Source organism: Lepisosteus oculatus, chromosome 5, assembly GCF_040954835.1.
Source record: "Lepisosteus oculatus isolate fLepOcu1 chromosome 5, fLepOcu1.hap2, whole genome shotgun sequence".
Lineage (NCBI taxonomy): Eukaryota > Metazoa > Chordata > Actinopteri > Semionotiformes > Lepisosteidae > Lepisosteus > Lepisosteus oculatus.
The window spans coordinates 35523007-35548161 of NC_090700.1; the positions used below are offsets into that span (position 1 = coordinate 35523007).

The 25155-nt window shown below is 38.8% G+C and overlaps 1 long non-coding RNA gene across 1 annotated transcript in view; it reads left to right on the plus strand.

The window, feature by feature from the left end:
* The window catches only part of LOC138239150 (uncharacterized), a 251060-nt gene that overhangs the window by 214549 nt on the left and 11356 nt on the right, over window positions 1-25155 (plus strand). The gene's annotated exons all lie outside the window — the stretch shown is intronic.

Sequence of the window (25155 nt, forward strand, 5' to 3'; positions counted from 1 at the left end):
ATTCTAAACAGTTCTTTTGTCCCCTCAATTGTCCCTGTTTATGGATTGCCAGTGTGAATGGTTTCTATGATATGGGCCCCTGTGACAGATTTATGATAATGGCTGGCAGTATGAGGTGATAAATGATTGCTATGTGTGGTGCATGGCCACTGTTTTCTTCATGGGATTAATTGTTTCTTGTTTATTGTTTTAGCTGACCTGGTTTTCCTCTAGAGCTGAAAAACCTCATTTTCAGTACTGCAATAAGACTAGCCTGATTATTATCATTATTAAGCTCTATCTTGCATATCTGAAAGCAACAATATTAATATGCCCAAATAAAAGTCTAAAGATGTGCTGAGGCGACAAAACAGGTTTGAAATGCAGCAGTATATGACAATATACTGTAGTAACACGTTCTTGGTTAAATTTAGTTTTTTAATATAATTTAGATGTGAAGGTGTACACACAGATGATATCACAACCTACGGAAGTGTTATTTCCATAATTAACGACATAGACTGAATTTGAAATTAAGCCACAAACAAAATGTTGTCCCGAAATTACACTGTTTAATCACAAGGCCCACACTATTTAAAATCACTCACTCATTCGCACTCTCTCGCAATCAATCATTCTTGAGAAGAATATTTAATAAATATGAATCATATTAAAAACAAATTGACAAGCTGGATCTTGGGTGCAAATAAAATTTTAAAGAAAAATATTTGTATTTACATCAATCCATTATCAGAAAGCCACTTATTCCTGATAAGGTTTCTGCAAATTTCAGTGGAAAAATTAAAGTGCACCCTGGACAGGACACCAGTCAAATTCTATATATAAATACACCGGTAGTTTACAGAAGACATACAGTAAAGGATATGCATTCTTGTTTTTCATAATCACTACCTCTACAAAGTATTTAAGAAATACTACAATGAATGACAAATTCAAACCACAATCTTGGTGAAGATGAAGTATCCTTGCCTGTAGGATTAACACGACACTCTGAGAGAGAAATGGACTTGCCCCTGCTCTAGAAGCTACTTGCAGATTCACAGTCTGTCCTGGTACTAGCCTCACAAAGATGCCTGCATACTGTACCAGGGCTTCTGCAAGTTTGGTCCTAAAGGGGATCAAACTAGCAGGTTTCGCAGGTCTCTGCAGATCTCATCAGCAGCTTTATCACAAGGTGCTAAAGAAATGTCAAGTGATTTTACAACAGACTGACACCAAGACAATATAATCAAGAGGAGAGAAAGATAAATGCCACGTTTATTGTATGGTTTAAGAATTCACAATAATAATTGAAATTATACAAACATGCTTCTAAGTGCAGATTTCAGGGAAGCCTGAGCCATGGACTTTCTATAGGTGCGGCTTGGATTGAATAATGCGTTTTTTTGTATAATTTATGATGAGAATCATAATTACGTGTCTAAAACGTTGCACTCATGTGAATGTTAAGCCTCTAAAGTAAATTTTAAAAAAGTTGTCTTCCATTCACCGTTTTTGTTAAGATGTGTTTTGTGGTGTTATTCCCTGAAAAAAAAGTCTGCAACAGAAATCTCTTTTTGTGATCAACACCTGGCTTATCTACATTGGCTCTGAAAAGGAACATTATGAGAAAATGATTAGGTCTTGAAAGAGACTTCTCTGATCCAGGCTTGAAGCTGTATTTGAATCAGGCAACTGGTCCTTCTTGTTCTGCCTCCATGCTGTGATAAGGTATTGTGTTAGTTCAGAAATCCATTGCTGGTGATGATAATATATATCAGCATGGTGTGTAATAGTCTTGTGAACAGCCATTGTGATGGGGTATATAGCTGTTCTCTGCAGTGAAATACACAAACAAACCTGATATCTCTTTGGATCTCTCTGGGATCACACTTCCTTCTTTTTCCCCTGAATGAATTGATTGGTACCTAAATCAAACTGTAAGATGAATGAGTTTGGTTCTTCTGTGATGTCTCATGGAGCAGCACTGCTCAGTGCAGAGAAAAGTGGGAGATGTTGTCTCTGCGGTCAGTGGGAGGGGGAGTTCTGCATGGACAGAGTTGTGCAGGCACTGCACATTAGTCAATGTCCACTTCGCCGCCCCTCTGGTCCCCATGAGAGCTGCCCAAGCCATAATTACCCGTTAATTTCCATGGTAGTTGGGGAGCTCAAGAAAAGGAAAAGGGTCTTGACGTATTGATGTAATTAACAGAAAAGAATGATCCTGGTAAGGTTAACACTTGTCTGAGAAAATCATACTGTTACTATCCTGACCCCAGCTGCCCCAGAGAAAAGTGTCCTTTTCTCTCCCTCACTCTGTCTCTAATGACCCATTGCCAACCCTAATTACTGTAAATGACATGATTGGGGAGGAAGGTTAATAATCGGTAGTACCTGGAAATTATGTTCTAACAGAGATTCAAGTTTCAAGAGATGCAGCCATCAGAAAATGTAAGCCAGAAAGTATTCAGGAATACTTTCCATGTTGGTTTGAATTGTATTGGGCCATGTTTTTGGTTCACCCTACTTAATCTTTTCCTCTTTAAACATTCAGTCCATATAAACATTTTGTTGTTTTTTTTGTCTCTTTAGTTGTGTTGCCCCCTGGTTAGTTAAATAATAATTGACTGAGTCACTTTCAGGTCTGCCTACAACAATTTGCAGATTAGTATGTGTCTCAACAGGGTTCATTGTGCAAATTCAGTTATGGGGTCACATCACCATCTTTTGGTATAGTGTTTGATTTATGGTATAATATACCATAATATATGCGGTAGTATTCAATAATTAGGAAATGTACTTACATGTATATTTTTTTTGCTTGCCTAATGTAGAATTACTGTGGGTAGAGTAACTTTGTGTCACTGATGTGGCCCTGGTACCGCAGTAAAGAGGGTGAGATCCCTGCAGGCTTATATCCATAGTGTGTGTTGTCCTAGCCCATTCTTCGTAGTGAAGAGCCCCACCACCGTGAGCTCACAAGCACTTTGGAAGTCCTATAGGTCACTCTCAAATGGCAAGCTGTGGATGTTTGTGACTGACAGAAGCCTGTCCTCTACCACCAGAGCTCTACAGATTGTCCAGCACTTCGTGAGGAGTCTCGATCATAGCAGACCAACAAAATACCCCAACAGGCTACATCAGGACTATGATATCCAGCTTGTTTTCTATTGGAGGTACTTTGGTTTCTCAGCCACTAAGGAGGATCCTTGTGGACAATTTGTGAATTGTGCTCATTTCAGCTGTGTGGCCCTGATTCTGACAGTATATTTTATATAGTTTAGATTTCTATTGCACTTGTATATGCTATGTGCACATTTTACTGTGCACTAAATGTCATTGCAATATTTATGCTGGCTCTCTTGTATAGTTGAATATTTCATTAGATGATTAGTATTTCATTTAATAATTTAATAATTTATTATGGTCAGAAATTGTTGGTGTCAGGAAGCTTTTTGGTGGAAAGCCAAGCAAGCTCCCATTAAGTGGTACTGCATAATAGCAAACCTCTGTAAGTACAGAGATCATAGCTGTAGAAGGATGTGAAAAGAAACATTTCTTTCAGAAGGGGTGCATTAAAATTGTTAAGCAGAGAGCAGGGGAAATGAATCTCACTTCCTATCATTGTAAATACCTTTCATCACAGTAGGATTGAACACTGTTATTCTGTAGTACAACTACTATATTTCTAATTTTCCTTTGTTATTTGGGAGAAGATAAAAGCTGTGAAGCTGTCAAATAGCTATCAAAGGGGAATTCTGAGACGTGACTCTAAAATGGGACTCTCTGACAGATTACATGTTGGAACTGATTCAAGCAGAAAGAGGGCAAACATTCTGAAGCATCCTTATATCCATTATCAGAAAGTCTTGTAAGGGGTTGTTGCAAACCTAAACAGAGTTCTACATGACGATAATTTTACAAGTGACACAAGAAGTTGCTATTTCAGTGCAAACGTGTGTGCTTTAACTACCTCTCAGGACTTGACTATGCATTTCCATGAAGCCCCGCTTCTCCTAACCCAATATGAAACATATTGAGTCTCAGGAAGTAGAAATTCTGGACCCTTTTAAGTTAGTGTAATCAGGTTGAAAGTGATCTTTGTTGACTGTCCCTGCTCTTTGAATGGCCGAGTGGTTTCCAAGGGAAATCCATCTAAAGCTTAGCCAGTCTAAACCAGAGCCCCACGGGCAGTGCCTCTGGCAGCGCCAATCACAAAGCACACAAGGACAGTGGAAAGGTGAAACTCTGTATGGTTGAGTGCATTTCACTTTTCAAACATGTGTTCTGTTATATCATCCCAATTGAGAATAACCAATTGAAATGTCCTTCGCTTTCTGCTACCAAGATTGACCTTCACAGAGAGAAGGAGAGCCAATATGGGATTCACCTTTTGACATCTAGAAAGATAAACTGAAGAGTTAGGAGTGATTGGAGGAGCAACTCATCTCAGACTGATGACTCTGGAAGCTTTACCCTAGCCTGGTGCCATTCAACCAGTTGTGTGCCACTACCCAGAGAATACTTATCACAGTTGGTTAATGATAGAGTCCAGACTCAAACCAATGACGAGTGGACCCGGAGAGTCAATCTGCTTCTCATAGAGAACAGTGGTACTGGCTGGGCCACTAGGGGGCTCCAGATTTCACCTTTTAAACAGCCATTTCAGAGTTGATTTGCACATGGCGTCAAGACGTTTTTTACTTCAAACAGATGTTGAAAAAATATAGCACCAACATTGCATTTGGAGTAATGGATTTTTCTCCTTGGTTTGGCCCCAGTTTGTGCTTCAGGTCTGTATGTTCAGGTGAGCAACCCTCACCATTTAAAGGGCATCAATGTTTTGTGTAGAAAAAAATAAATCGCAAACATTGTGTTGACACCGTCCTGAGATGTGAGTCTGGAATCTGCATTTTTGTTGTCACTCTCATGTCTGCTTCAATGAAACACTAACAATAGGTTCTACGTGTGGCTGGAAAGTTATCTGGGAAAGCAAAGCTATTTTTTTTCTTCAGCCAATCAGTTGTAGAACAAATTCAAAGCTAAACAGGTTTATTATTCTGCAGATGCAATCTGTTTAATCAAGGCACATGTCTAAAATCTATCAGGTTAGTGTTGCTTTTCAAATGTATATATCATTTTCATTAGTAGGAAGGGTCCCTCTGTAGACCGGAATGGAAGAGGCTGTCTGAAGCTCACAATTTAATTTCAACAGCTCTCATCGCAGTAGGGGAAATTATTTAAAATTGAAAATGAATTCACTTTTCTAAAGCCTTTGCTGCAGTGCCACTAAAGTTGTTTTCTCTAATCAGAAAGAGTGCTTGAAAATCAAAACAAAACTATAAAAACCACAATTGACACTTTCTTATTTATTTGTTTTGTTTGTTATCTCTAGACAGAGTCATCTTGACTCCCACTTAGGCGAAGCTGAAGGAAAGCAATTTGACTGCTGATGAATTCCTAAACAAAAAATTAGCAAAATCCCTAAGGGTGATTTCGTTTTGTTAAACTATAAGCATTTCAAGGCTGTGCATTGACTAGAATACACATTTATGGTGTTCTAAACGTTAGGCATTGAAAATGAAATTGTTTTTGTAATTTTCTAAATCCTAAATCCTTTTTTTCCTGTGGTTGATACAACCACAAGATCCCTTGGCTCTGTGATTTCAACCAAGCTGAGAAGGTGCGTTTTTTTTTTTACCCAAGAAGGTAAAAAGGTTTTTAATATCAGAATCACCCAGTTCTGTGTTAGAGTACAGCAAAAAATATTTTTGCTGTGCATTGTAAGAGGAAAGTCCAGAATTCTTAGGCTATGATTCTCAAAGTTCAAAAAGAAAAAGAGATCACTACAGCAAGCCAGAGTAACAGCTACATTTAAGTTCATACTAATTATAGGGGAGATAAGCGTATTTTGTGTGGTAAATGTACCTTGTATTATTTACATTGAAATTGCTTACTTGGATTCAATGTTAATTTAGAGAGTCACGGTGACCGCCCTCCATTCTGTGGGAATGTAGCTTGTGTATAAAGCACTTGTCTTCACTTCTCTGTAGTTTAACCAAATGTCCACCTCTTGTTTCTGACCACTGCCTTAGTGCTAATGGAATGTATTTTTCAAGTTGAGAATTTACAGTTTCTCCCTAGTTTCAATGCCATTGTTTATTTGGTCTTATTTATTCCGGATAATTATTTATTTTCTCTTTCTTTTCTTGCATGCATGCAGACACATAAATCGATGCTTCAATTATCAGAGAGTCACTTGTTTCTGGTATGGGTTGCTGGCATGTCTTTGGGTGGCAGGAGGAATTTGGATCATGCGGATATGAGAGGAACATACAGACTCCAGACAGGAATTACCCCATAATACATAATCTAACCCAGGACTCTAGACCATAGAACACTAACACTAACAGACACAATACACAGCAATACCATATACAATGGCCAATGGTTTCGAGCTGTACTTATCAACTGTGTGACCTCCCAGAGGTAGGTGTATTTAATCTGAACTCATATGAAACACCTTTATTGCACACAGGTGGACTCCATTCAACTTATGTGACTTCTTAAGACAACTGGTTGCACCAAAGCCTATTTATGGGTGTCATAGCAAAGGGGTTGAATACTTATACAGTCTGTTGTTTTCTGTTTTTTATAATAAAGAGGATGTATAGAATTTTGTTTTCACTTTGACATTTTGAGTTTTTGTTTTGATCAATGGCAAAAAATACCAAATACATTCCATATTGTAAACACGTGAGTATAATGATGTTAATAACTCTCGATACATTACATTGTCTCATCACTGTAATGCAGCATTAAAGTCTCTGATCACCAAAATCATGTTTTGTAATATGTACAGCCGGACCACAGATTGGAACCTTAGTCACACCTGACACCAGACTCTCATAGCCCAGATAAGCAATAAACCTATTATACCAAAGGACTGGCCTCTGAACACTCTTGAGATTAATAAGAAACGACAGAAAAGATAAGTATAAGGCACCTACTGTATGTCTGAGTCATCAGTAGGATTGGTCAGAGTATGCCTGATAGTTATGGTTAATCATATCACAAACAGTGGGAGCCTACCCCAGTAATGCCGAAACCTATTTGTACATCTGGGTGTCTTGGTGTCTACAGCAGGGACTTGAACTCACAACCTGCATGTTAGTCCAAAGATACCCTCCACACTACACTGCCCTACATACAAATCTTAACAGTTTACTAATTTCTAATTAATGTGCCGTCTCTAATATGATCGGTGGCAACAATGCACTGTAACTGTAACATTATGTGAAGTTCTACACATGCAATTGCAACTAAACAAAAATGTACTACAATGATTAATGTAATGATCTTAGAAGTGGTGTTAGGGTCACATATTGATTGATGTAAAGTGACATTGTGTCATATTTGGGTGATTCTTGTAACCTATTGACATCGTCTTGTATATTTACCATGTAATGGAAGTGTATTATTAGAACGGTTATTTAACTCTATTGAGCTTCACTATATGAATGCATAAACATGATACTAAGTGTAAAGGTTAACTCTAATTGATTGTTACACCAGCCCCTTGGATAATGCATATGGTCATATTAACCTCTAGTTTAACTGATGGGTTGAAAGGACTGCTTTACTGTGTTGGACTCAAGGGAAGCTTATTTTCACAACCTTTTTCACTAATCTTTTTCACAGATATTCTTTGGTATACTTTCCAGGACTAGGCATATAAATTTGGAGTTGTTGTCCTTTCCACTACCTCTCATCCTCCTGCAGAGCATACAATAACTGTCTGCATCAGTTTCATTATATTCCACCTTTGTCAGCTAGGACTCACAATCGACCTGCAAAAGAATAACCTAGTACAAACGAACAAGGCACATCTGGGTCTTTGGGTCAACTAACCACTGTCTTGCCTTGTCACAGCTGGGTTGGAGACCTCAAGGAAAATCACGCCGCAATATGGGACACATTGCTGTCAGAGGAGTGGGCCAGCACTTAGAGTTCAAGTCCATGTTTATTTGTCATTCCAGCCATACACAATTAAACAGTGGAATGCAATATTGTTCCTCCTGGTGCAAATATAGACAGAACAGGACATTGTAGACAGCATGCAAATAGTGCAAAGTGCAGATAGTGCATATTACAAGGCAAATACATAATACAATATACACAACACACTGGGGGGATTGAATTCCTTTTTCTGGAACTGGAGCAAGTAGATTCCAGGGTGTTGAGGAGCCTGACAGCCTGTTGGAAGAAGCTGTTATAGTGTCTGCTGGAGCTAGCCCTTACACTGCGATATATTTTCCCAGATAGTAGGAGGGCAAAGAGTTTATGGGAGGGGTGGGAGGGGTCATCTACTATACTAGAGTTGGTTTAAAACACAGGAGATGCAAAGTTATATGCTCAGTTTGTACAAGGAAAATGTCCAGAATACTTTTTTGGGACTTGTGAGATATGATTATGACGTTTTTCATAATCATGCAGATTCTAGCCATGTGTACCCTCTGGATTGGAGTCTGACTGGATTATTATCCATAATCAAGTGCTGCATAAAAAAGCATTTTCTATGGATGGGTTGGTGTTTTGTGAATGATGTGACATGTCCAAAACCTAGAGGACTCTGTAAACTACATTTGTACTGTATGTAGGTAGTTTAGTCATGAGTCAGAAGGTGTTTAGGCAGTGTTGGAGTCTTTGTTAAGAAGAAGTGGTGAAATACCAGCATTAGTGATCAATACTTTACAAGACATTGTGCATTACATCTGACAAAGTAATGCACTAATGCACACAACAAGACTGTGCTGTGCTTCCAGTCAGAGATCAGATTGCACTGCATTTATTATATTATTTATTTGAGAGGTTATTTTCATACTAGATCCCTGGGATTTGCTGCAGTGCTATCTCCATGTGCTCCATGTTTTTTGGCCCCAGAGGGAGCATTAGAATTCAGGTTTGTGTTTCTCCAGCTTTTCCTCTGTTTTGCTCCAGCCTGATTCTGTACACTGTCCTCACTGGGGACTGACTGCCTGTCACTCTCGTCAGGGATGGTTATAGATTAGTCCCAGAGGTGAAGGCAAATAACGCATTCATTTAATGCGCCGCCTAACCCCTTCCAGAAAATGGCATGATATTGACTGAAATTACAATACTAATCATGGGATGGCTTTTATCAACATCTGTTATGCTAACATTACCCTTTATAAATTTGTATTCAGGCTTCCAATATATATTCTAGAGTGAAAGGGCCCTGAAAAAGTGACAGAGAGAAAGCATTAGAATGTGAATTAAATGAAAGGGATAATAACCTGGATTTTGCTTTTCTTATTTACTTGTGTGGGTGCCTAACAGTGATTCTGGTGCAAAGGCCTTTGAATTCTGTAGTGCCTTTTAATTGAGAAAGAGATAGTTGTATAGAGAGTTGTATAATATTCAGCAACAAATAATCAATATTTGTCTGCATTCAATAGCCACAGCAGTTATTAGGTGACAAGGAGGGACTAGCATACAAGGACATGGGAGATGAAAGACAGGATCTGTAAAGCTAAAATAACAGCCTGAATATGGACTAGAAGCCTTCAAAAGTGCCAGACAAGTGTTTGTGCAGACAAAGCTAAGGCAGACCACTGATCGATAGTTATTAGATGTGTGGCACGCCTCATCTCCCCTCTCCTCCATTTGCCCTTTTGAGTTAACAAGATGCTAGGTGTCTTCTGATGGATCGGTTAGACAAACACCCAAACAAGCTGAGTGTTACTTATAAGCACGCAAAGTAACCTCCCTATCTGGCTGTGTCTAGAGGTTGTTAATGAACTATGGTTTGCAGGACTTGACAAATTCAGAGCTCAATCAACACCATCCTTCTTCATTTCTTTTTTCAGTACCTGACTGCACGGATTAATAAGTACCAACAAACCATGTTGGCATTCTTTAAAGACCATTGATATACTCTGTTCTCCCAATTGAAAACAGATCTGAAAGAAAACGTCTGCGCTCGATTCAAGAAGAGAAACAGGTACTTTTAAAATTGCTATTCTTTGTTCTCCTGATTCACTTGTGGGAGACCATCAGAAGTGAGGAGGTGAGGCCACCAAATCAGGCTGGCACATGATGGGTACATAGGTTAGCCTCCAAAAGTGGCTGAAATATGATTTGGAATAGTAACATGATTTAATCATTTGGCTAGTTTACTCTGAGCTAATCAGGTCTTTGCAGATCTGATAGGAAATTTGGACAGGGTAACATCCCTACTTTTTTTTTAGAACTAGAGAGAGTCAGGACCTCGGTTTTATATCTCATCCGAAGGACGGTATCTTTTTATAGTATGGTGTCCCTGTCACTATACTGGAGCATTAGGACCCACATAGACCCCAGAGTGAGTGCCCTCTACTGGCCCCATCCAGGTACTGACCAGGCTCACACCTGCTGATCTTCAGTGGGTTGCCAGTTGCGAGTTGCAGGGGTATAAAGTATGGCTGCTGGCTGGATATATATGGTATGGTATTTTATATGGTATTTATAATATCCATATAAAAATAGCCATATGTAGTACGTTCACACCAGGGCGACAAAGTTGTTGTGATTTCATTTTAGCAATAGACATGATTCCTAAAAATAAAGAAATTATTAAGGTTAAGAAAAAACAAAACACTGGGGCAAACCTTTTGTTTTTATTTCAGTTCTAGCTTTTATTTCAGTGTTGGTTTTTCATAAGTAAGCAGCTGCAGTTTAGCAAAGGATTAGCTCTCAATTTAGCTGAGAGGTTATTTCACATTCATAGCAACTCTAAAACCCCATCTTGTCTGAAAACATCTTATTTATCCAGGCCCGGTTTGCAACAATAACTTCTGCAGACCATTCTTTTCAGGGATTTGTGGCTCTGATGATAGAATGCTTGTTTACTTTTTCCACTCAAAAGATTAAGGAAAGGGCCTGGTGTGATTAGTGTTGCTATGAGAGCTATGAGGGGAGATCTGAATCTCTGGTCCCTCATCATGTCAGATCTATCTCTGCTCTAAATCAATGGCCAGCCAGCAGCCTTGAGAGCTTTAGATTCCTTGAATTCTTGAAATGTCCACGTGATTAACTTAGTTAAGGCTTTGACATGTTTTTAAGGAAACTACTTTTCTCACACAACTGAAGATCTTGTTCTGCTCTGGGGATAAAGGATAGATCTATATTTGCAAAGTGGTGGAAAAAGGTACCTGGAATATGGAGGAGGCGTGGGGGAAGGGGTGTCGTCACTCAACAAAGCAATCAATGAGTATTGACATCAACCCGCTTATAAGCTTGTCAAAGGTTTCCATGTCATAGCTTAAAAAGGACTGAGTCATACTCACGATCTTTGGATTTTTTTAATCAAACCAAAAACCACCAGAAAAAAAGGGCAGGTCTGTGTGGCAGAGGCTGAAACCAGATGGAATCTGAATATAGTCCATTAATTTATTCTGTCTGGATTTATGGTTGACTGTTGTCCAGACTGTACCCAGCCAGTGGACAGACTTTGGACTGATATTTAATGGCTTTTTAGTTTTGCTCCTGCACTCAGCACTAGGGATTTGAACTGAGATATTTACAAAGCACTGTCCTGCCTTGCTGACAGCAGTGGTCTGAGAAGTCTATGTACTTTGGATTTACATTTTGGGAACAACATACAGAATTCACTCGTTAATGCAGTCCTTTCCCGTGCTCCCTCATGACCTTGACAAGGTGAAAATTTGAAGTTCCTTTGGGAAAGAAAAGTCAAAATGATTTAGCTTCACCTTTCAAAAGTAGCCTTACTGTTTTTTTCTTCTTTTTCCAAAACAGTCCTCAGTGCTCAGCGGAGTAATACAGTGATTGATTGTTGTGTCTCAGGGAGGATATTTTTCTGTGGTGAGGCCTTTAAATATAAAGAATAGGTACTGGACTTGCTGTCTGTGCATTAGGGGCCTGTTTCTCAGCCCATCTCGATCCTCTGCCTCCTGGGAAATCTTTCCAAATGTCTCTGTCGACACTTGATCACTTGCTGGGTTTCTGTCATTCTGTCTCCTTCTGAAGAGTGGAAAAACACATTTCATTTTTCTTTTTTAGTCCGTGTTTTGTTTAGCCTTTAAAGTAAGTGTGACTGTTTAAATCTGGCTCATTAATAAGTTAAGATAAACAGATGAATAAATAAAGATTGCATTGTGAGTCACATGCAGAGCTGTACTTTTCAGCCTTAGGTGCCAATAACGAAGTTGTACTTAATCTGTACTTGTTTAGGCCTTACTGAATGCAGTTCAATGTCAAATTTATGTTTTCTGATATGTTTATTTTTCATTTATTTGGTTATCACAGTTTAATCATTCATACCTGGTAGTACACAGTTTAAGAGAGAAGTAAAGGGGCCTTGCACTAAAACTGGGGCGTTTTGAACACAAGATGGTTGAAAAGGAGGACAACTCCCACTATAAAAAATATCAGATAGTATCAAAAAATATCAATGGATCTGCAATAGAGAAGTGAGCAAAATGATCCCATTGGATTCTTGAAAAGTAATGTCCATGTGTGGGTTCCAGTGGGGTGGAATAGAGTAAGTGGAGTGGGAACTCGGGATTTGTTATGACCATTCGTCTGGAGGCCATGTCAATCCCAGAATCATACTCACAATCGACTATAGTTTTACCTTCCATTGTGTTTTTTTCTACAATACAGAAATGCAGATATACTAACATGCCATGAGATTGCTATGGCAGTTTCTGCAGATTTGTACTATTTGTACTGATAAATCTTCACATACACCCCCCCCCAACTACTTTTCATACCAACCTATTAAAAAACGAGGTGTCTCTGGCACACTTTCAAACTGAATTGGAAGGCTCTCTTGAACCACAGCTCAGATGACAGACCCTGTATTCTACAGGATGCAGTCAAGGTCTTCATTGGGGATAATTCTACTGCAATGCCTCACAACTGGATAAAACATGCATTTTCTAAATCAGAAACCAAATTCTTTTAGAATATGCACAGAACTCACATTTTCTGTTGCAACTACACTGGAAATCAAACTTGTTGGAGAAGAATTACATTTCTGCTTGAAAATCAGTCTAATTTTCTTATACGTAGATCTAGGCAGAATTATTTCTTTAATGTCAGTTGTATCAAATGCCCTTGAAAAGTCTAAGAAATGCATACCTAAGCTATCAGGCATGCATACTTAAGCTATCTAAAGCATTCTGACAGCCTTAGATTTCATGAATAAGACCACATAGTTGATTTATGTTTAACAGAGCTGTGTTGACTGCCATTAGTCAGGTGACCTGTTTAATTTATACTGGAATTGCTCTTAGACATTAGAGATTTAATTTTGGCCTGATAATTACTCATTTATCTCCATTGCAATTGCAATTAAAGGGTTTCACATTTTAAATTCTAATTTTAATGAGGATGGTCTTCATTCCTTTCAGCTGTTGCAATCTCAATATGAGCTACCTGCTTCTTCTTTCGGTTGTTACTTGAGCTTGTGTTCATCAATGTCTTAAAGGGTCCTCTGTTGGAGGAGGCTGTCTACATACTCAATGCCAAATATATTGTCCCTAAAAATCCATAAAAAGTTTGCTTTCCTCTATTGTTTCTGTTTCAGCTGTCAACCCTTTCAGCAGTTGTTAATATATGGAATAGGGTTTTAAAAGTTAAAGATGAAAGCATTTCCTGGGGGAATATAAATTCCGCTTCTAGAAACTGCTCAAATTCATGGTTTAGAGTGCACAGCATGACTATGATCTATTGACTGGGTGACTTCATTTTAGAGGTATTTTGGAAGCAAACACAGAGGGTAAACCACTTAGGAGTGTGGGGGAGGAGTTGTATAGTTTGGTTTGTTATTTTAAATAATTAAAATTTGTATCATACCTGAATCAATCTTTGATATTTATGTCCCTTTGTACAGGGGCATACAGAAATGAGGGCCTGGTTTTAATAATTTAAGATCTGACACTGGTTATCAATTCCATTCTGTTTGAGACAGGAGTGTCTTCTCTCTTCATGACCTTGTGTGGATGCAGACTGTGAGCTGTCTGCAGTGGTGTTTATGTGAATAGGTAGTCTGAGTGTTTTGTCTAGCGGGTCTGTTCTCCATGACCTCTCCATCACACAGCACAAAACTACCTCACAACAACTTTTCATTTAATACTTTTATAGTATGTTGCTGATTTCACAAAACTGGAAACACAGCTGCACTGCATTACATTGGTAGAGCTGACTTAAAAATATTTGCTTATCTGCAAGTTACAGTAAGTACAGTAAGCAATCTCAGTTTGTAAGTTAATTATGTTCCTACATCTCTGTTTTTTATATTACTCTTTTCATACAGAAGAAACCCTAAGCATGCTTAGATATGCAGTAGGAGAAGACTCAATTTTAATGCATCATACAAAGAGTGACACCTGGGTGGTCATTCCTCAACACAAACTCATTACACGGCAGATCAGGTAGAAAAATTACTTTTTTACAGCAGTTCGGCTGTTTAGGTAGGGAATGAGCAAGTCCGAATTTAAATATAGCTGTCATTAAATTGTGCACTTAAGTGAAAAATTATGTTATTATTATTAAAAATAGTTTTGCATGTTATTATAGGGCTTTTATATGAAACCTGAACATGTGGCAATATGCATAATTAATTTCCTCTCTCATACCAGGTGAATCACTTTTATTTATTTCTTCCTAACCGTGCAGCTTAATTAATCCAAATTCTCACAACAGTTCTAAGTGTTAGCCACCTTTGTCAGTGTCATTCTAACTCAGAGAAAATAACTTTCATGTAACTCTATGGATATTTTGTCTACCTAATCTGTTCTGTTGTTGTTATTACAGCTTTTTCAGCAAAAATAACTTTTTATAATTCCTCTTAAATGAATTAGCAGACAAGATTTCCAAAAACTTACTAAAAGCTTAGGGAATCTTCTACCTGAGTGCATTTTTGTAAATTCTTCCAAAATAAAAGTTAACTGCAGAGAATATTGATTGGACTTATTGTTAAAGAATTAAAGTTGTTTTATTGGAATAAAATCCTGTTCTTTCCTCAGATCCTTTTTAAGTTCAGGTAGTGATGTGGTCTCTTTTACCCATCACTGGTGGTGTTATCAGTCAGGCAGGAGTGGTTTGATTTTGGGTGTTAATCGAGCCTATCTGAACTCCAGACATTTCATGTTGGCTCTGCTGCCCTGTGTGACACAACAGAAAGAAATGTCTGTCATGCTACTTTTGTTGGATGGTAAAACAAAAAATATATATATTTTGTTCTTACAGTTTCTGCATATTTGATCTAAAAAGACATGTATGCTTAGCACGAGCAGGTACTATCACTGCATCTTTGAAAAATTTCTCCATTATATGCATGGGGTTTGTTTGGATGGGAAGAAGACATAGTTGCTTCTTTTACTGTAGACTTCATATGGAGTCCACACTGGAATGAACTTTGGAAAGATACACGCCATTGAATAAAAATAAATCTGGGAAATTCTTGTGTATTTTCCCCCATATAATATTTTGCAGGTTAAGGACTTTTATTTCAACCTCCTCCAAGTTCTGGGTTTCCAGATTATAGTTCCATAGTATACACATGCTATTGATAGGATGTTTTGCTTTTCTTTTTCAGAAGTGCTGCTACAGTATATATTATGTTTCCTAAAATGCATTATTAGCAATTACTTTGATGCCTGCCATGTTGCTTTGAAGAAGAGCTCTGTAAAGAAATGATTCTGTTAATTTGTTTGGTGTCGATAGGAAATCACTTCTCCTACAGAGCTGAGACCTGTTTCCTGCATTTCAGATTTACCATGCTCTGGAACAAGTTCACTGAGTTTTACTGCACCTCATCAGTACTTGTATGACTCAATGACTCATTTACCACACTACACCTAAAAACCTAGACACACTCATTGACTCCTGTTGTGTTAAATTAAAAGTCTTTTTTATTGAAATTTCTTAATTGTAAAACAATGGTCCGGAGAGATGTAGTGTGTGACTCCAGTATCAGAAAATTCTTTTAAACAGCACATTAATGAACTGCGCTCCACATTACCTTCCATTGAAGATTAGAAAAAGAGAAATGTGCTTACTGTTACAGTCTGCTCTGATTGAAAAAGTTTGATTTAATTAGCCATATCTGATGGATTGTTATGGGTCGCCCCAGAGTTTAGATGATTTAAAATGACAATGTTGGAGGAAGAAGACAGGGTCTTGAATGGGTTCATGTTAAAAAAAAAATCCACTGAAACCCAGGGGACAAAACGAATTTGGCTTTTGAGGAATTTAGCAACTGGCAGAAAATTTCACTTAGTCATTGCCAAAGGGCCGTTTTCCATGAAGGTACCTCTTTAACACGCTCCCTTATCTCTGCATAATGTGCTGCTTAGCTTAATAGACTTTTTAAGCACAATATAGACATCAAAGCGAAAACCATCAACAACGCAAAATAACAGCACCAATAATCTGCGTCAAGCCTTCCTTCTGATTTTGTCCGATCATCCTGCTGGTAATCCATTTCACATTTTTATGATCTTCACTATCTGCCTATTGAACGAGACAGGCTCAGATGGTGTGCTTGTACAAATATGCAGTTTTTGATGACACACACATGGGCTGAGGAAACAGACATGAAAGAGACAGGGAAGAACACTGCTCTTGTCACGGACGTCCAAAGGGACTAACCGTGGGGAGCAGGAGAGCAGAAAAAGACCCATATGCGTAGCGGCGAGACGGGAAAAAGGCCCGGGCTCATTAGTGCAAAGAGTTCAGGAATGCCGTATAGAAACCTATGCCCTCAGGGAGCAGACGTGGGGCGCCCTGGTGCTAGGCGGGTCTCAGGACATCCGAACCTCAATGCTGAGCGAGGACAGAGTGCAAGACCCGGAAATATATAGCCCAAGGGAAAGAGAGGGACAGGAAGGACAGCAGACCGGAAACTAGGGACAGGACAGAGAAGGAGCGCCCCCTGGCTGCAGAGGGCGTGACAGCTCTGAGGCTTCACAGTTAGTATTTACAGGCTGTCTGGTGATTTCTGTAGGACTAAAACTACCTGAGATCCAACAAGACTCATTTTGTTCTCCATGGTGAGAAACCAACTTCAAGGACTGGGAGAGACTAAATGTAAATGTTGTGCTGCACACAAGCACAGAGTGTTGCATTTCTCTGCTCTGTATCTGGTTTCAATGTATATTGGATACCAGTATCTCACCACAACGCTCCCAAACTTAAACTTCTGTTCCCTTTCTCACAGAAACCCCCCAAAAAAGTTTTCTTCTAGTGCAGCAGCGAATAAAAATCAGCTTTCACCTGTATCTGGTTTCTAATAACAGTGCCAAGAATCAGAAACTGTGACATCGGTGGAGAATGTCGGAAAAAAATATTAAGTAGCTTGTATCAAAAACGATAGAGAAGATCACTTGAAGCCCTAATACAACAGGAAAACTATCATGCCCCGAATCATCTGACAAGGGATGATGTAAAAAAAAAAGCTTAGTACTGCTGACAATAGGCCTCATCATTGTACCTGATTGGCCATGAAGTCTGGCATCTATCAAGCAAAGCTTTAGAGGTTGCTCTTAGAAAGACTGGGACATGCTTCTTTACACTGATGGCAATGCTCAGTATCCCTGGGCTCACACGATTACCATTGTGGCCATTAAGGCAAAGTTAAGAAGAAGAAAACAGTGAAAGATGGTAAATTACAGTAAAGATGTATTTAAAAAATTAAGATATTAAGTTTCTATAATCTTCTGATCTTTGCTACCTGACACCTGAAGCAGTACTATACTTCTTGCTGTAGTCCTGGGAATGTGGTTACCCACTGTATGGTTACAGTGTGCAGTACAATTAAAGTCCTTACTTGGGGATCCTGAGACTTCCTAATTAATGGTTGTCAAGAGATCTGACTTCACCTCAGCCATCTTAGATGTTTCCCAAATAAATTTACTTTCTCCAGTCCCTTGAAACAAAGGGAAAATTATTAATTTGTGTCCTTTTATTTCTGAAATCGTTTTTGATCTAGAATAAAGCACTTCTATAACTTCTTACCTTCAAATGTATTAGATTTGTATAGATTTTCCCACAACATGTCCTTGTTTTTAGTGTGAATGACATTTTTGCACAAGCTTATACAGTATCCCTGAAATGAATGGAGCCAGACATTCGCTATGTTTGGGCCTGCTCGTTTTCGTGCTCAGTGTTGCATCACATGAATATTATCTGTGTCTGGCCTCCTTGTGTTAATTTGATATGATTCTGTGCTTGTCAGCTCTCATTTTCAGCATGCTATTACACTATTACAATAAACCTCAGTCTCGTGAAGGCATGTTGATAAACTCCACTAGCATGTGGGCATTATCTGGCCCTGCCAATTTCAGTGGGAAGACATTTACTTGATTCCTTTTCTTTTAAATTCACAATTTCCAACTTTGAAATGTTTCTTTATCCCAATCAACCAAGCCCACCTTTAACTCCAGGTTCCTCTTAAGAAGAGAAAAGCATGAATAGTTGTGACAGCTCATTTGTGGTCTGCGAAATTCCTGTTTATTAGATTTGCCATTTTTTAAAACAAATACATTTTTGTCTTTTCACACTCATTAATCCTCTTCATCTTCAAACAATCCCTTGAACCGTGGACGTAAGGAAATATATTTACTAATCATCTGCTCAGCAGTCAATTGTTGAGTTTTCTAAGACATTAGATAAAGCTGATTAGGCTAATGTGCAGGAGGCCCAGCATGGGCTTTGCCATCAGGGTGGTAATGTGACAGCTTCCATGCCCATTGCATGAAAATGCTCTTTATTTCTGAAAGCAATTTTATCCTCTAAAGGGGTTTGATTGACACTCATGCTGGCTAGAGCTCTGGCTGCATCAGTAAAACCCCCAAAACACTTTCATTTCACTGCCTATTAAACTCAAAGGAAACAAATAATATGTCTATATCGTTTTCCATCTCTATATAGAGTATCTGTCTGGTGAAATCTTTAGGGGGGGGGGTGGTTGTGTTAAATTAGAAACCTCTATCAAGGTTTTGCACAGGCCCTGAGGTTATAGATAGATTTTCCATGGCTGCAGAAAGAGACTATTCTTCTGCTGTAGCTACCAGCCAGCGCTTGCAGCAACAGATGGTGGCTATGTCAAATTATAAGCAACAGAAGTTTAACTTTTGAAGCCTGAGTGATTTTTCAACTCAGCATTGCGCTGCGCTGATCTGGGCTCCCTCGATGAATGGGTTCAGAGCTGAACAAAATATATCACTGATAAAAAACAAAAAGCAGATATTGCTGGGAAGTCCTGACTTAATGAGCACATGCCAATCAGTGAAGGTCATTAGTAGTCTAATGCTTTTCTGTACTTTAAAACCATGTTGGGTAATTTCAGTTCACTATGGTTGAAAACCATTGGACCCCGTTGGAAGGCTTTGAGGACTGGAGTTTTCTTATTTAAGCTTCTTTTGTGGGGATTCCCTGGGGTTGCCTTGGCTTGGAAAAGCCTTGCCCATGTAAAATCAAAAGCTCTGCAGTATAAAAATGAGAACAACATATATTCTCCCCAATCTTGCCTTAGCATAGTAACATAGCATTTACTGTATACAATGTTTCTCCCCAAACATTGTATGAATGCTATGCTACTATGCTAAGGCAAGCTATTAGACGTTCTTTTATTTCCCTGTGTGCAAGATTCATTTTCTTTCTTTGTACACTGGTTAAGGTGGTAAAGAGCTTTTACATGAGATAAATATACAAATAAACAGATTCTCCATTCTATCACAAAGGTCTTTAATGTAATTCACAGAATTGCAAAGTCTAGGACAGTTTTTAACATTATGCACTGCTTTTTATACTGTTACCCTTAAATAGCCACTCACACCCACCCACACACAATATAGAGATATTTTGAGCATGTAGACACATCTTAGCACAGAAAGAATCACCATGCATACCAAGAAGGAGGAAGACATGACAGACCTTCATGCAGATAATGCACTTCCTATCCATTGCAGAGAAAGAGCAGTAGTACTGTACACACACACACATCCTTCACACAGTATGCAGAACTGGCCTGAGTTTCAGTGTTTGCTGTGCAACGGCTCTGAACAATTTTACACAGACAAATTAATTTTCCAGAAAAAGGAGCAAGATAGATTTTATTTCCAATTGTTTCCACAGCAACAGTATTTAGTATTGTAGGGGTAAATTGATTACGTCTGTTGCATAATGCTGTAAACTGGGTATGATAGCTTATTGGAGAAACGACACTCCTGGAAAAGTGAGGCAGTTCACCTTTCATATGGAACCATGCCAGTTTTGTATACACCATTGGTACTGTTTTAATCTTGGCCAGTGATGTATAGAGATAAGAGCAGGCATGTGCACGAAGGCAACATCCTTTCAACTCAGGCAACTGCAAAAGTCTGTTTGCGGACACTCCCGTTCACCAAAACCCCACTGCACATGCACAGAGACACATCCCAGGGCTGGAGGACTTGGTCACTTACTGTACGCAATGGTCACTTACTGTACACAATGTTTACAATTTTGTGTTGACATCTACAGCTCTGCCAAGTTCTTTAGTGACCCATTGTGCTGTGGTCAGAGAGATCTCATGTGCACGTCTGCCCCCTAGAGAAGCCCTGGGATTGTGTTCTGTGTAATTCAGAGAACCAGGGACCGGCTGTTTAAACATGTGTGCACAGTCAGGTCAGTCTATACAAACACTCAAAGCACTACTGCTGATAGCAATGGTAATAGCATCAGTCAGGCTGTCAGGGCCATGAATTTACATCACTTTTCTATTTCTTTTATATCCAATTTCTTATTTAAGCTTGCCTTTTTCCCCCATTTTGTTCTCATGCCTTCATATTTACTTCTCTCTTCAATCTGTGCATAAGCCCAAACAGTAAAATATCATGCTGGTGACCTTGAGAGCCACGTGTGGCGTTTGGACTTAATGAAGTTGCTGTAGATGTCCAGAAAACTGCAAATAGAAGTAATGACTTTCAAAGTGACAGTATTAGATAGGGCTTTTCACTGAAATTAGATTCGTGAAAGAAAATAGAATGGCTAACACAATTTTACCCATATTCTCTCAGAGGTGGCTCCCTTAGGAGTGGAGAGGAGTCAGTGGAAAGGCCTGGCTTGATCACTTCATCTCAGCCCGACATTCACACTCTTCCTTTTAGATGAAAAAGGAAAAACAAGTCTTCATGGTCCAGGTGCTAAATCAACTCAGCAATCTACTCATCGGCCATTACCGAGCTTAGAAATGTGTTGTTTTTAAAGTTTGTTCTCAGCCTTATATTTTTGCTCTCTTAAGTGTTTTGACTTTATAAGGGCACACACATCGACATAATAAATATACAGATGCTGGCAGTGGCTCATTTACACAATGTGGATTAAGAACACATAGGTCTTTCCTAACCAGCTTGTTTGAGTTCTTTGAAGAAGTAGCAACAGTAATGTATACACACAGAACTTATGTCATGGTGAATGTAGATCTTCAGAATGCTTTATATTAAGCTCCTCATAATATCTGAAATTACAGGCATTAGGCATTCTGGAAGATGTGGGTGTTACAGATAAGAAGTGAATGTTAAATATAATTAGTGGAGTACCACAAGAATCTCTACTAGGACCACTGCTCTACCAGTTTAAATATAGTAAATGATCTACATTTTGATATTGTCATCTTAGTAAATTACAATAGTAGCATTTGGATATAATACCATACTGGACGATTGGCAAACACTGTAGAAGTGGCAAAATGAAATTTATTAACATTTCATGACTGGACAAATGCCTGGCAGATAATGATTAATATAGACAAGTGCAGGATTTTGCGAGCATGTAAAAAGAAACCTATACTGAAACACTGAGTTAGAAAAGGTTGCTTTTGAAAAAGAATCAGGTGTTTATGTTGAAACACCATATTCATTTTCTAGGCATTATGGGAAAAAATCAAAAAGGCAAAGAAAATGATTTCTAGCTAAATTTAAATCAAGGCATGCTATGTTATAATTGTATAATGCACTAGTGAAGCCTCATGTAAACTATTGTGTGCAATTTTGGTCAACAAATTCTGGATATAATAACTGTTCTTATATTCTTATTTAAAGCTCTATGTGGGAGCCTGAGAACACACCTCAAAAAGCTTGATATTGGAAGAGTGGATCACATAAATTGCTTTGTTGCTTTTCAGATACATCTGATCAATGCAGTGGCTGTCATTTTTCCTTCTTTCCTGACTTTGAGATGAAAAAGAAACCAATAACTTTTGAACAGTTTAACTGGAATAGCCTCTGAGCAGTTGACAAGCTACTGTATATTACTGTGATTTGTGAAAGGAGTGTGTGTGTTTGTGTATGTGGGGGGATATATTCTTCCTGCTGGACTGCAAAAGTAAAAATAAAACTAATGCAGCACTTCTCAGACAGCTCCTTCAGGGGATACATTTAAGTGTCTCTCATTCATTTTAACCATTTCTGTTTTCCCCCAAATTCCCAAAGCACTTAACTCACAGTCACTACTGCTGTAAATTTATTTTTTTCTCTCCATACAGCCCATCACATGTTTCTCTGCAGTTCTCTGCCATTATAACTCATCATTCCAAGTGGTTGAATGGGGACTAGATGCAAGTCAACTGCAGGAAATAAGTCTGTCCCCATGAGGTATGAGGCGCAGGTCCCTGAGCGACTGTTACACCGTGGGCAGCCTCTACAAGCTGCACAGGCAACACTGATTCATAGTCTGATAAATGCCTTGGCTTCTCTGAAATAATGCTGCCACGTTGCACTTTGAGACCATCCTGACCTAACTTCATGTAAGCATGCATCATAGAGCTCCTACAGCTGAAAGGATTTGATTCAAATTCCATATGTGCACATACTGTAATTAAAAGATGATGCATTGCAAATCACCCTTTGACATTTATTGGGTGAGCCTTTGTAACCATACGTGTATGCCAAATACTATATGTAGTGATTCCATGCTGCCTAGCACACAATCTCCAGTCTAGGCTAATAATGGTTTGCTGGCTTTAACATGACTGTTGAGGTAGTGCATTCATGTTTTGGGTTTGACTGAATCTCTCTATCGGATCATGACAGGGGGTCATTTAGTTGTTACAGTTATTATTAGGCAGTGGATGTCTGTAGTGTGATTATCTTGGGCAGCAAGGTGTAGTTTTTAAACTGTAAAAGTATAGCTTTACATCATTTGCATTTGTAAAGGGTAACTGTGGATATGGCTAGAAACATCCCTGTGTAGAGGAGAGTAAGAGGGACTCCTGGACTGACCATATTGGTGAGTATGTGTTGGAGGGGGGGGCAATGGGGAGCAGCTTTTTCCCCACATCCACAGCCATCGCCTGTGGGCCCAAACTGTCATCCTTGTCAGACAGAGCTGTCCAGCACAGTGCCTGTCTCCTATATACCATCAAGAAAATTCACAGTTCCAGGTCCTCAATTTTAAATGCATGCTTCTTTTAACAAAGTTCAATGTAAGGTCCTAATGTGTAATGGAGGGAAGCTTTCTACACTCTGCATAACCTACTACAGGAGTCAACATGGCTGCACAATAAATTGTTTGGGTAATTCAGTGACAACTGTTGTTGAAATATCAAGCACTTGGTAGTTCCATTACCTTCCATGCTATATTCTACTGTATATAGTATGTGAAAGTGGAGATTTAAAATCAAATTCATTGTAGTCACTTAAGGATTCACCTTGAGATTTTCAGTGTACAATGTCATTCACAGAAAAATGACCCCTTGATTTTGTTGAGTTAGCAGGTCGAATTGAGTACAAATCGAGTTTTAAACAATAATTCGGGTGGAGGTCATAACTCAATCTTGCCCTCCTCTGCCAGACTGTGTCCAAATGCTTGTTTTCATTACCTGCATTTCATTTTCATCCAACCCTCCTCTCCATCTCTGCCCCTTTACAGCAGCTTCCTGGCTCATCCTTCATTAAAATTGGGATGAGAGCTTCTGAAAGTCTTTTCCTTGCAGATGTGCTGTCATTGCCCTGAGCCAGGTGGGCTACCCAAATTAATCTCACTATTTGAATCATACCTCTTCTTCACGTTCAATAAGGTTTGACAAAACTGCTGAACTGGCCAATGGCAGATGCCTTCTTCCAGATCAGATTCTGAACACATTTCTCTAATATAAAATATCTGTTGGCTAGATTTTCCCTTTTCAAAGATGTGCTCCACAATTCAGTGTGAGACTGGCAGAACATGCTCCAATAAATTTTAAACTTTCACAAGCTATCACAAGTGTTTGTCCCCAAAGGAACCTTAAAGGAGTTTTACCAAGCACAGGATGATGCCAAGCGTTGTTTTAGGGTGTAATCTTTGAAGTTATTTTTTATAGAATTTAAACTAGTTGTCTGCTCATTAATGAACAGTCTTGAACATAAATGCTTTATAAAATGAAGAAAGAACGCATTTTGACAGAGCTTGGTATTTTTTTCCAGCAGTTTCTCATTGCCAGATGCAAAGTTGCCCCTGTACTGCCCTGTACTTTGCAACAGCTCTGGGAAAGTTCTGTGCAGCAGATTAGTTTCCCTGCCTTGAGCCCTGTGAGATCTGAGGCTGGCGATAATGAAGCTCTCAGAGCCTTCCAGGGGCATCCTTCTGTTTCGTTAGCCTCCAGAGCTAAGCAAGCAAAGACGTACATTTTGTTCTCCCCCAAGGCAAACTGACGAAGCTATTTAAAAACCACACATTTTTTTTTAGATAAGAGTCGTGTTCATTACTGTCTTCTTTCTAGTTCATTCATTAATTTGAAAGTTCTTCTTTCATCCCAGACTGGTTGGCATAGAAGCAAATTACTTGTTCCTCCATTATTTTATTAGGGTCTGGAAGGCCCACACTGTGCACACGCATGTAGACGCACTCAATTCAGTCTCTTTTGCCAATTAGGTCACTTACCATATTCACCTTATTATTATTAGACCACATATCACAATGTTTTCAAGTCTCCTTTGAATATGAGACTTGTGTCCTTATTGTCTTCAAAGGAAAAAATATTTTTTGTTTCTCCTTCTATGGTCAGAGTCTATCAGTAAGACAGACACCAAAATGTTATCAAAGGAAGCCAACAGACTACAGAAAGTTTCTTTTAGTGTATTATTCCTTGTATTATTAATTTGTCAAAGTAGACAGTCATGTCCTCCT